The 14,060-nt window shown below is 37.1% G+C and overlaps 1 protein-coding gene across 1 annotated transcript in view; it reads left to right on the top strand.

The window, feature by feature from the left end:
* Positions 1 to 14,060, top strand: part of LOC144667209 (fibroblast growth factor receptor 2-like) — an 82,259-nt gene that overhangs the window by 17,009 nt on the left and 51,190 nt on the right. The gene's annotated exons all lie outside the window — the stretch shown is intronic.

The following is a 14,060-nucleotide window of genomic DNA, read 5'->3' as shown; positions in this document are numbered from 1 at the left end:
AATGGTAATTATAATAAACATAGGAACAAGTGGACCACCCTTTGTAGCAGTGAAAACACATAATTTCTTTTGTTGTTACCCAAAGCCAGCTGCTAGCTATATATATTGTGTGTGTAGTTGTATACCTTTCTTTTGCGCTTCTAGTGTACTTTTTTTTCTTCTTCTTCTTCCGTCGTATTATTACAAGTATTGTAAAAAAAAAAAATCCGGCTATTTGTGTATTAGTGTTGTCTTTATTAATGTTTAAGTATTGTGCTAGCTGTTATTGTAAGTGTACTTATTATTGTAAGTAAGGCGTCAATTATCTAAATAAAAAAAAATAATAAAAAAATAAAAAAAAGGTTGCGGACTGCATTGCTCCAGAAAAAGTTCTCGCATTTGGCCTCTATCGTGTAGCACATGGAAACTCTAACGAAAGTATTGTATTTTTTAATGTTTGAGAGTCAGCTGTCCTTGTAGCTGTTCAGGATGTTGCAGAGGCCTAATGTATGACCTTTAAAATAAATACTATAAAGTTTAAGACTACAGAGCAAAAATACAGGCCTGCATACAAACATTTCAAGATGTTTCCGATCTTACGGCTAAACACGTTTGAAGCGATCGACAGATCGCACATAAGAACAACTGCCCCACCAAGCAGAACCGTCGACTTTTTTAGTACCCATAACCAACACAATATCATTGTTCGAGCTATTGTCAATGGAAGGAAGCGCTTCCGAGACTTTGTAGTCTTTGTGTCAGGTTTTCCAGGTGGCACATGATGCTAGAGTTTTACGAAAAAACACACAGTACTAAGAATCTAAAATTTCTGCCTGACACTGACTTGTGTCAACGTTATAAACAACGTTTATCAAACTTAAAAGACGTTTCGATTAAACAACGTCGGCCTTCATCGTTTTCAAAGAGCCAAATGAACGACCGGCTTTTTAAAGGTTCACAATTCTGCGCGGATAGAATTATTATTATTATTATTATTATTATTATTATTATTATTATTATTATTATTACTATTATTATTTAGTGCTATTGATCCATCGATGATGTGAAGCGAAAGTGAAACCGGTAAAAACAATCTATAATTATATATTCCATAGAAAACAGGTAAATGTGAAAAGGTTAAAAAAATAGATTAGTGTGTTTCAATCTGCAGCTTACTTTTATAAGCACATGTCTACATTGTGCGGTTCCAGAAAATTCCATACTCACCCCAAGGATGGTCAATGGAAATTCCGAAGGGGAGGGAGGTCGCAATAGCCCAAATTTTTAAAAGAAAGTATGAAGCTAAACTGAAAGTTCCAGGGGTTCGGAAGGGTCCAAACCAAAGAACCATCCTTCTGGTACGTATAGATATTTTTTGGAACCACACATTATAATTAAACTGCCATTACACTTTTGAAGACACTTTAGCCTGTGCTGGAGTAAATTTATGGTCTGCGATAATAATTTCGTAAATTCTCTGTAATTTCGTTATTTTTATTGAAACAAAATATTTTTGTCGTGAACCCCAGAATGGTTTCAAAACTTACATGTAATAAAGTGTCAGTATTCACATGTAGCCGTATTGGGTTCTGGGATGTTCATATTACATAAATAGCTATAAATGTCACTAAAGTATATTCAGGGTTAAACTGGCAACATGTGGGAATCAATCATGTGACAATTTTATTACATAAACACAATGTGTATTTTTGGTTCATTTTAACTGAGAGGAATGTCATTGCACTCTTTAAGTCACCTGTAAATAGAAACAAAACAAACAAAAACTATTTATTTTTATGAAATTGCTATTTTTCCAGCATGCAGACTGTATATTAAATGGCCTTTTTCAGTGTTAAAAAAGAAACTGACTGCTTTCATGTTGGGCTAGTGGATTCAATAATTTTTTCCACTTGCTAGATAGCCAAATGACATTTATGGATTTTTATTTTTTGTTGTTGATCTTTCCAGAGAAACATGGGACTTTGGGTAAGCATAAAATGGTTTCACCTTACCCAGTCTACCTGGGTCAGGCCAGGAAGAAATCAATTTTATTTGCACCCTTCCTTTCATTCATCATAATTTTGCAGAAAAAATGTCAGGCTTCATTTGAATTTTTTACATTGCTAGCTGTAGTTTAAAATGCTACTGAAGGCCATCCAACAACTGAAAATACATGCCTTAAAAAATGTCAAACAGCTTTTTTATAAAGTAGGCAAATTTCTGGTCAAAAAGTAGATCTTGAATGTCTCAGGTAATGAATGTATGTAGAGAGGAGGATGGGAATTGCTGAGATTGGCTGAAGAGATCAATAACTACCTGAACTTGTTATAATCCATAGTTTAACTCACCAGTAATTCAGAAAGTCCTCAGTTCTGAATTCTGTAAATCCTGTTTACACATTAGGCATTCTTTTAATCCCACAAATTACCTGTATACCACAAAGTGCAAAAGAAACGTAAATCTATGTCTGGCAATACAATACACATCTTGGAAAGATACAAATTTAAAGTTGAGAAATGGCCTCATTTATCACACATGCCCAAAGAGGCAAATGTAATTTTTCTTTGCAGCCTAAAATGACCACTTGGTCAATATTTTGACAAACATTTCCTCGTGTACAAATAATGAAAGGATGCGATTCTTATTAATTTGAAGTAGCGTAACATTCAGATGACAAATATAAATAACAATTACATGCCTCGACGAACTGAGTGACATTACTATGATACTATCGCCTCAAAATCTACAAGATCTATTTTTTTATCGCCGAGGTCGGCTTTATTTCCAGTTAGCTAAGTTTTAGGACGATTCTATCTTTAGCACTTTCATAATTCTTCACATAAACGCCGAAGACATAAGCTTAAGTCAGTCTTAAAAAAAAATTATAGTAGAATGAGAAACACTTACCTCAGGTCACTGTAAGTTTCTGTTAGAAATGTTTGCGAAAAGCTTTCACCGTTTCTCCTCATTCCATATTCTTCTTCATCGGGAATACAAATAAAGAATATTGAATAATTTTTGTTTGGGGACTCGTGATCGCGTCAAGAAGAAAGAACATTGACAAAACTATCCTATATAACTCAAAATCACTTCATTAGATCGCCATCGACGCCATTTTGAAAATGCTCTTGTCCTGAGCCCGCAATACGGACCACGGGGAATCCGCTAGCAGGGGAGAGGGGAAGGGGGCCGCAGCTTATCTTCTCACCAGGCGCCACGTCTTTCGTCTGAAAGAAATAAAATCCATCCTCGCCAAAAGCAATTAAAATGAAAAGAAACTGACAACGCTATCATAAAGAGCATACACTCGAGCCTTTGGCAAAATTTTCTTTTATTTCAAATGCAAATGGTCGTTGAGTAGGAAGCCAACAAACTTTTCAATTGTATTTTTTACTGCCGTACTTTTTCAGGAAAAAGTAATAATGCCCATTTTTAAAAACACTATTTAAAAAATTACAACTTCGCTCAAAAAGATCCTAAGAGAGAGGTTATAGTAAAGTTTTCAAGCGAATTTAAAAATGTGATCCGTTCTGGTCACGTGACCGATGACGTCATAACAATGGGATTGATTAAAAAGTACTTAACATATAAGTATCTACCAACATGTAATTTCTTGTTACCTCACATTTAATGCAACGCCAGATACGCACTTGTACCCAGACTCCCATTTTTTGAAAATTGTACATAGCTCCCTTAATATTTATATTTTGTTCGGTTCTGGGCAGTCCGAAATGCCTCACACCAATGTGCTTCAAACTGCAATGACTGCTTTTTCAGTAACAAACTATTTTCGTCACAGTGAGCAAAAACGAACTTCTGAGCAAAGTCACGTGACTAATGACGTCATCGACCTACAACTTATACAAGAAGTAGTTTATGGTAAGAGTTATTTCTATACGACGTACTACTCCTGCTGACTTCAAACGACCAAGTTATTTAGCATTGACGATTTTTCAGATGCACAGGATTTTGGGAAGGTTTTTATTATAATTATATATTGTTTTTATAATTATTATTATTATTATTATTATTATTATTATTATTATTTATTATTATTAGTAGTAGTATTATTATTTTTATTATTATTATTATTATTAGTAGTAGTAGTTGTAGTAGTAGTAGTAGTATTCAGACCAATTTTGACAGGTACTCATCAAACGGCTTAATTGGATTGTTGCCATAGCAACCGAGTTTGATGGGTGACAATTGAATTAACATGTACTAAATCCAGGAACACAGAAACAGCCTGAGATACTCTAAATTTAAAAACGTTAACCCTAACCACATATAACTAATCGTTAAAAATTCAAACTAACCATAAATAGTACTATGGGTGGCGTAGTTCACGCACGGAAATTTCGTCATTGGAGCTGAGTGAGACAGCCAATGGTTAGCCTAACTGTGAGCACTCTCTTCGCAACTCAAATGGTTGCGAAGAGAGTGCTCACAGTTAGGCTAACCATTGACAGTTAGGAAGCCCAAGACCCAGTAGCATTCAAGAAGTTACGTGTAGAGGAGGGTACAAAGCGACAGGTGTCCGGCATTATAAATAGGTAGATTAATAATGTGTCATCGCAAGGGATTTCGTGATCTTTCTTTGCAATATGGGCTTCTTGCACTATAACAACAGAGGAATACCGTGCTTGCAGTTATTCCCATCCTGAACCTCTACCCCTGGGGGAGGTGGGGTACTGCCATATATGGGGAATATTCACCGAAATTCACTTCGCCTTCGACGAATAATTGTTAAATGTTACTATTTTTAAAGTGTTATTATTATTATTATTATTATTATTATTATTTATTATTATTATTTATTATTATTACAAGTGAAACCGGTAAAAACAATACATAATTATATATTCCATAGAAAACAGGTAAATGTGAAAAGGTTAAAAAAAATAGATTAGTGTGTATCATTCTGCTGCTTACTTTTATAAGCAAATGTCTACATTGTGCGGTTCCAGAAAATTCCATACTCACCCCAAGGATGGTCAGTGGAAATTCCGAAGGGGATGGAGGTCGCAATAGCCCAAATTTTTATAAGAAAGTATGAAGCTAAACTGAAAGTTCCAGGGGGTCAAAAGGGTTCAAACCAAAGAACCATCCTTGGGGTAGGTATGGATATTTTTTGGAACCACACATTATAATTAAACTGCCATTACACTTTTGAAGACACTTTAGCCTGTGCTGGAGTAAATTTATGGTCTGCGATAATAATTTCGCAAATTCTCTGTAATTTCGTTATTTTAATTAAAACAAAATATTTTTGTCGTGAACCCCAGAATGGTTTCAAAACTTACATGTAATAAAGTGTCAGTATTTACATGTAGCCGTATTGGGTTCTGGGATGTTCATATTACATAAATAGCTATAAATGTCACTAAAGCATATTCAGGTTTAAACTGGTAACATATGGGAATCAATCATGTGACAATCTTATTACATTAACACAATGTGTATTTTTGAGTTCATTTTGACTAAGAGGAATGTCATTGCACTCTTCAAGTCACCTGTAAATAGAAACAAAACAAACAAAAACTATTTATTTTTATGAAATTGCTATTTTCCAGCAAGCAGACTGTATAATAAATGGCTTTTTTTAGTGTTTGAAAAAGAACTGACTGCTTTCATGTTGGGCTAGTGGATTCAATAATTTTTTCCACTTGCTAAATGACATTTACGAATTTTTATTTTTTGTTGTTGATCTTTCCAGAGAAACATGGGACTTTGGGTAAGCATAAAATGGTTTCACCTTACCCAGTCTACCTGGGTCAGGCCAGGAAGAAATCAATTTTATTTGCACCCTTCCTTTCATTCATCATAATTTTGCAGAAAAAATGTCAGGCTTCATTTGAATTTTTTACATTGCTAGCTGTAGTTTAAAATGCTACTGAAGGCCATCCAACAACTGAAAATACATGCCTTAAAAAATGTCAAACAGCTTTTTTATAAAGTAGACAAATTTCTGGTCAAAAAGTAGATCTTGAATGTCTCAGGTAATGAATGTGTGTAGAGAGGAGGATGGGAATTGCTGAGATTGGCTGAAGAGATCAATAACTACCTGAACTTGTTATAATCCATTGTTTAACTCACCAGTAATTCAGAAAGTCCTCAGTTCTGAATTCTGTAAATCCTGTTTACACATTAGGCATTCTATTAATCCCACAAATTACCTGTATACCACAACTGAAATGCAAAAGAAACGTAAATCTATGTCTGGCAATACAATACACATCATGGAAAGATACAAATTTAAAGTTAAGAAATGGTCTCATTTATCACACATGCCCAAAGAGGCAAATGTAATTTTTCTTTGCGGCCTGAAATGACCACTTGGTCAATATTTTGACAAACATTTCCCCACGTATAAATAATGAAAGGATGCGATTCTTATTAATTGGAAGTAGCTTAACATTCCGATGACAAATATAATAACAATTACATGCCTCGACGAACTGAGTGACATTACTATGATACTATCGCCTCAAAATCTACAAGATCTATTTTTTATCGCCGAGATCGGCTTTAATTCCAGTTAGCTAAGTTTTAGGACGATTCTATCTTTAGCACTTTTATAAATCTTCCCATAAACGCCGAAGACATAAGCTTACGCCAGTCTTCAAAAAATGCGGTTGAATTGTAAAAACCTGACTTTCAAAAGAATAACTCAACGAGCTTCTTGGTGTTTTTTTTTTCGACCATTTTAATTGTTTTCAAAACCAATCAAAATCGATCCTGCAACGAAACTTTCGAGAGTCGCTCATGTCGTCAAATTTGTGCAGTAAGGAACGAAGACTCGAGGTACGAGATTGTTTTCAAGGTTATGCATTTCTTGTCAAACGAGGGAGGGGAACCTGGATGAGTTTTTCTAGCACTAGAACAAAAGCTGTCCACCGTCGCAATTAAAGGAAGGTTAGTCACTGTGGCGTCTTCCTCAGAAAAAGTTGGAACTAGCTAATTGTCTCCGGTCTTTCACAAGTGAAGATGCCCGAGGTTGTTGATGCCTTCATCATCGATGGATCAATAGCACTAAATAATAATAATAATAATAATAATAATAATAATAATAATAATAATAATAATAATAATAATAATTATAAAAACAATATATAATTATAATAAAAACCTTCCCAAAATCCTTTGCAATTGAAAAATCGTCAATGTCAAATAACTTGGTCAGTTTGAAGTCAGCAGGAGTAGTATGTCGTATATCAATAACTCCTACCATAAACTACTTCTTGTATAAGTCGTAGGTCGATGACGTCATTAGTCACGTGACTTTGCTCAGAAGTTCGTTTTTGCTCACTGTGACGAAAATAGTTTGTTACTGAAAAAGCAGTCATTGCAGTTTGAAGCACATTGGTGTGAGGCATTTCGGACTGCCCAGGTACTGAACAAAATATAAATATTAAGGGTGCTATGTAAATGCATTAAATTGGGAGATCAGGCTTGATTTTCAAATACGTTGAAGGTTTCTTTAACCAGTGTGCAATTAAATGAGGTCTAAAAAGGTATAACGCATAATGCACAACGATTCTGGACTTCAACACATGCTATTTCACAAACAGTCCTAAACCATTTCCAATAAAAGCCTCCCCACTTCCGGTTTTGCCTTCATTTTCTTTATATTGGATTAACACAAGACGTCATTCCAAGGTGTTTTGACCTTATTCTGGTAACTTCCTGTCATTTTATCTTCTACTTCAGGTCAAGATGGCGGCCATTTTGGGAACTTCTCTCTGAGTGAATTTTCCCAGTGGCTTCATATCAGATTTTAATGGGCATAAAAGAACCTTTTTAAAAGTACACCAGATTTCATGCTTTTAACCCAAAGTGCATAATTCATCTAAAATTCTGCACATAACCGCTGGTTTATGGCTGCGAAGGAGACTACATAACAGCCTGACTATTTAGTTCATGGTCGCGTAGTTAAATTTGCCTTATGTGCGCGCACATTTCTCAAAGTGCTGCCATATATGGTTTCCCCTTGGTTTCAGGGGAAAAACTGGCGCAATCCCGAAGTGAATGCGTCGGCAAATTGTCTGACGATACTCCCTCAATAATAGCGGAGCTCCCATCCATAGGTAGGCAAATGGTATCCTATCGAACCGAGAAATTTTGGGAGTCGCGTATGTACGCACGGATTAGGCCTGGGGACGAGGTTGCCCTCGGTTGCCCGCCCGTGGTTAAAGAAAAGTAAGGAAATTACAAACAGCAAATAAAGCTTGCAAGGCAAGACAGAATGTACACAAGGGGTAAAATTACACAGCGATACTACATAGCAAAATATCTGGGAGGTTTATTATCCAACTGCTCTATTTTGTTAGTCTTTATTAATGTGTGAGTGTATCGAAGCCTTTACACCAAAAAAAAATGGCTCTCGTTCGATCGCTACACGGTTAAATTCGATTTATTGGTCTCTGGTCGCATTTTTCGTAACCGTAAAACGAGCAATTGACGTTATCTTCTATCGACTGGATGATGTGGACGTTTCAGTTATGTGGACGAAGTTTTGTTATGAAAACGTGGGAAAATTTGTTGCGCGGTGTTCACTGTGTAGGCTGAATAAAACCGAGAGTATAAAAAAGAGCGACAGAGAATCGAGAACTTTCTTACTGTAATATTTCTCGAACGATGTCCTCAAAAGTCACCTATATTCCGTGAAATTGTAGATAACGAAAGAGGTGTACGATGAGACCCGGAATAATTGCGAAAGATATTCCTTGTGCAAGTCCAGTTTGCTTGTTTCTGTTGTTTGAGGATGAATCTTCGGCCGTCAACATCCAGCATACAATAACTTTAGCAATGATTGTGTGAAAACGAAGCTAAACACTGCATGGATCAAGTCCGCTGAAGAAAGATACAGGAACCTGATGCCAGGTAACAGCCTGTACTGAATTGCTGAGCCTGATTTTATGACAGAAAATTTCATGATGTTTATAAACTTACTTCAGTTACTTTCTGAGCGCAGTTTCGATAGGGGCGTTACTAAACACCGGAACGGAACGGAATGGAGCGAAATGAACCGGAATGAGCCGGAATGAATCAGAATGAGACCGGAATGAGCCGAAATGGACCGGAATGAACCGGAATGAACCGAAATGGACCGGAATGAGACCGGAATGAACCGGAATGAGCCGGAATGAACCGAAATGGACCGGAATAAGCCGAAATGGACCAGAATAAGTCGGAATAAGACCTGACTGGACCGGAATGAGAACGGACTGATCCATAATGGACAGGAATGAGACGGAATGAGTCCAGAATGGGCCGAAATATAACTAAATGAGACTCACAATTTCAGTTTCTTTTTCTAAATTCTTTGTTGCGGGTTGGGAGGGATTAAGTCGCTTTTGCAAGGATGTTGTTTGACACCAAAATCTACAGCGAAAATTGGGTGTTCTAACGCCGTGTTAATACCAAGGATGCATTCAAACGCGGTGTTATTGGCCAGCGAACTACTTCAAAATATTTCGCGTTCTAACGTGACAGTTGCGGTATTCAGGCCCAAAAAAAATCGTAGCTTCGAGTTTCTAGAAGCTGACTTTGAGCCTTTGACGTTCCGAACATTTCTACTAGTAGGAGTATATTTATTACTTTTTTAACGCTTTTTTTTCCAAAATAGAACGGGCATTTTGTTTTCCAAAAAAATTGTCGATGCCGTGTGTGACAGACAACATAAACTTTGAGCGTGAAAAACTTGAAAACGAGGCTCAGCTAAAGAAGCTTAGCTCGTCACCGCGAAAAAAAAAAGAGCAAGTGAGGGAAATTTGGAGACTAAACTAATTTAAATGACTTAATTTCTTTTTGTTTGTTTTGGAACACTGTACATAAGGAGAAAGTTGCCGATGCCAAACAGCCGTGTTTTTCAAGATCAGGAGTTTAAAGAGCTTGTTGATATAAAAAAATAACGTCAATTATTTAGATAATCGAGTTCACCTAAAGAATTAGCGATTTTATAGAATCGCTTTCTACTTCTGTAACATTATGCACCACAATTTCATTATACCCAAGCCCACCGCGGACACTTCCTCAATGAAGTGGTTATTTGCCCATCGAACGGATACTCTGGAAGTAGTGACTGGAAAATAATCAGAAACATCCTGGCATAATCCCCCCTGACCCACAACAAAAAAATAGAAAACAAATTCGCTGACATATGCGAGTCTAATTTAGTTCTATTCCGGTCCATTCTTTCTTTCCAGCCAATTGTGGTCTCATTCTGGAGTCTTGTTCCTGTCCATTCCGGTCTCATTCCGGTCCATTACGGTCTCATTCCGGTCTCATTCCGGTCCATTTCGGCTCATTCCGGTCTCATTCCGGCTCATTCCGGTCTCATTCCGGTCTCATTCCGGTTCATTCCGGTCTCATTCCGGTCCATTACGGTCTCATTCCGGTCTCATTCCGGTCTCATTCCGGCTCATTCCGGCTCATTCCGGTCTCATTCCGGTCTCATTCCGGTTCATTCCGGTCTCATTCCGGTCCATTACGGTCTCATTCCGGTCTCATTCCGGTCCATTACGGTCTCATTCCGATCTCATTCCGGTCCATTTCGGCTCATTCCGGTCTCATTCCGGTCTCATTCCGGTTCATTCCGGTTCATTTCGGTTCATTCCGGTTCATTCCGGCTCATTCCGGTTCATTTCGCTCCATTCCGGTCCATTCCGTTCCGTTCCGGTGTTTAGTAACGCCCGTTTCGATAGATTCTGTGTCGGCAAAGTTTAGATCTTTCCGTAACTTAAGCTTATACTTTGCCCCTTTCAGTCGCTTTAACCGTGATGTGTAGTACATTTAAGCTTACGCTTACATGTCAGTTCATTTTTTTTTTTTTGTTTCCCTGAGTAGGTTTTATTTGCTATGGATTTACCGATTATATATTGCCATAAGTTGATTTTCTTTGGCCGTCAATAAAGTCGAATCCTAATCCTTTGCCGTGAGAGTTTATTTCTTATTGCTGTGAGTTTATTCCGACTTTTAGCCTTACCTTTTCTCGGCGGAAAAAATTCATACAGTATAAGTGACGTTTTTCGAAGTGCTAAACGACGACAAAGCAAAAAGCTCGAACAAAATAAATTTATTTAAACTAAACTTGCTATGAAAAACATGTTTATCCAATCTAGCTCGAGCGCGAGGTGAAAAATACAAACTGACTCATATTTTTCAAAGTAGTTCAAACAATTATTTCGCTTTAGTGTAGCCCACTTTTACACTGAATAACTACACTGAATAGAGATGATTTAGTGTACGTTTAAAATTGTTTAAACTTTGCACACGGTAAGAAAGATAAGTTTTAAAATTTGCGTACGTGACTGAGCAACCCATTTGAGTGCGCCGATGTTAAGACAAATACAGGAAAGAAAAGTAAGACGGGGGCTATCTTTAAAACAGGGAATGGGGAATCGGGGAATGGGGAATGGGGAATGGGGAATGGGCTGGGGAATCTTTAAAACGGGAAATCTTTAAAAACGGGAATCTTTAAAATGGGGAATCTTTAAAAGCGGGAATCTTTAAAACGGGGAATCTTTAAAAGTGGGAATCTTTAAAACGGGGAATCTTTAAAAACGGGAATCTTTAAAATGGGGAATCTTTAAAAGCGGGAATCTTTAAAACGGGGAATCTTTAAAAGTGGGAATCTTTAAAACGGGGAATCTTTAAAAACGGGAATCTTTTAAATGGGGAATCTTTAAAAGCGGGAATCTTTAAAACGGGGAATCTTTAAAAGTGGGAATCTTTAAAACGGGGAATCTTTAAAAGCGGGAATCTTTAAAACGGGGAATCTTTAAAAGCGGGAATCTTTAAAACGGGGAATCTTTTAAAGCGGGAATCTTTAAACCTATTCAGACCGGGCTTTTTTTGACCTTCTCAGACCGGGGGGGGGGGGGCTTCGGAAGCCCCCCCTATGTAACTTCCAGAATATTAACGCAATCACCATGAAACTTATAGGATGTATTGTATGTCCGAAACTCTTTCTTTTGGTATACGTCACGTGGGATGGTGACGTCACATCACGTGACAATTACATCATGATGTCAAAACAGCCGCCATCTTGGATCCGCCATCTTGGATTTCAAAATTTTTCCAAAATGCCAGAAAACCACCCAAAATGACTGCAAATTACTCAAAATGAATTAAAATGTGCTTTAAATCCGTAAAAATGTAAAAATAATTTCATTTAAGTTGATTTTTATTAACAGAAACACGCAAAATTACAAATTTGGGAAAACATGCCTGTCAAAATGCCGTTGCCATGGTGATGTCAAGTTCCTGATACATCATCCAACCCTACCAAATTGTTGCCAGATAAATTTTAGGAAAACTCAGAAAGTTTGGCAGCGTTTGGTTAAATCTTAAAAGTTATAAAAGTTCAAAGTCAGCGCGGGCCTCAAAAGCCCCCCCCCCCCCCCGGTCTGAATAGGGTTAAAATATGGAATCTTTAAAAGCGGGAATCTTTAAAATAGGGAATCTTTAAAATTGGGAATCTTTAAAATCGGGAATCTTTAAAATGAGGCATCTTTAAAAAGACGTCTGACAGAAATCGGTGGTTTATTAATTGACAAATTTCAACTCGGTGCGCGAAGATCTCTCGCTTCGCGCCGAACACAGCGTAGTTTACAAAGGTACTTGATGGTCGACTTTTTCCGCCTGAAATTGCTCACAGAAACGTCTAAAATTCATTTAGTGTATGTACAGCAAGTCGGCCAAAATACTGAGCAAAAGATAAAGGAGAAAAATTTAACCAAAAGTAACTTTATTCTACCAAAATTCGAGGCCAAAAACCAGATAACTGCACTTTATAGCGCGAGCTTCGAAATTTACGAGCCGGGAATAAACAGATATAAACAAACAGAATTAAAACACTTACATCAAGCTGCCTTTACTGGCATTAAGTACAGTAGCCCATAGAGGTGAATCAATGTTGAAAAATAAACATTGCTGGAGCAGCAAAAATGGCCAGAGATAAAACTTTGCAGACGATTCATCGAAAAAGTTTTGAATTTGATGCGTACGTGACAAACTCAACTCAGTGCAGCTCAAATTCCCGCCAATCATGTGGTTTTCCAGGTCGGAAGTTCAGTTCCGTCATATTTTATTTTTTATTTTTTTACGACTCGACTTGGAATAGAGTTCGAAAATTCACTAATGGAAGTTAATCTATGTCTGTAAACGCTGAAATAAACTTCATTATTATATAGCCGCGAGTGTTTTACTGGAAAATAGACCACTCGTAAAATTCATACGAAACTGCATCCGGGACTGTAGTGGCGTATTTTCCATATCCTCACTAGTGAGGATATCGATGACGTCATTTCCCGCCTTTGCACAGTTGTTTGTGCAAAGCTGCCAACGCTGGTTGGAAATGGCGAGCTATCGAGATCGATTCGTGAAGTTCACTGAAGCCAAAATAAATGCCTTACTGAGGAGCAGGAAAATGCTAACACGAAGAAGAAAACTTCTTATGACTTGAAATTATTTAAAAGAGCTTCTTGCTTGTGGAAAGTCAGACGAAGAGAGGGAAAATAAAGAAATTCCAGCCGCCGAAGTGCAAGACTTCGCGATCAGAAATCAGTAGAAAAGCGGTGAGTTTGAGCAGAAACAGATTTCAAAACGGCCAATTTTTTTATTGTCAGTGACATTGATGAAAGCTAATAAACAGACTGTTTTTACATTTACGTTATACATCTTCTGAAAGCTTCAGTTCGCGAAATTTTGCCTTTCAGTTTGGCAATTTGCTCAATTGTTATATTTAGCCGTCGCTCGTGTTTAAGCTTTTGATTAATAAAAATGTTTTTTAACTTTTTCTTCGTGCATGGTTTTTGTCTATATAATAAAAAGAAAATTACACGGTGGCTTGAAGATATGAATTTTATTTTCTCGTGGTAAAAGCAATATTTTACTCATTCGCTGCGCTCATTCGTAAAATATTGCTTTACCACTCGAAAATAAAATTCATATCTTCGCGCCGCCGTGTAATATCCGCTATGTACATATCGGCAAAGGTTTTTTTTTATATTTTTTTTTATAAAAGTATTGGGGTTGTCAACGCCTCAGCAGGAATGTTTTAGCACAGTGACCGATGA

Source organism: Oculina patagonica, chromosome 10 (assembly GCF_052425735.1).
Source record: "Oculina patagonica isolate OP01 chromosome 10, crgOcupat, whole genome shotgun sequence".
NCBI lineage: Eukaryota > Metazoa > Cnidaria > Anthozoa > Scleractinia > Oculinidae > Oculina > Oculina patagonica.
Note: the sequence above shows the minus strand (reverse complement) of the source record. Positions and strands in the feature narration are given on the sequence as shown.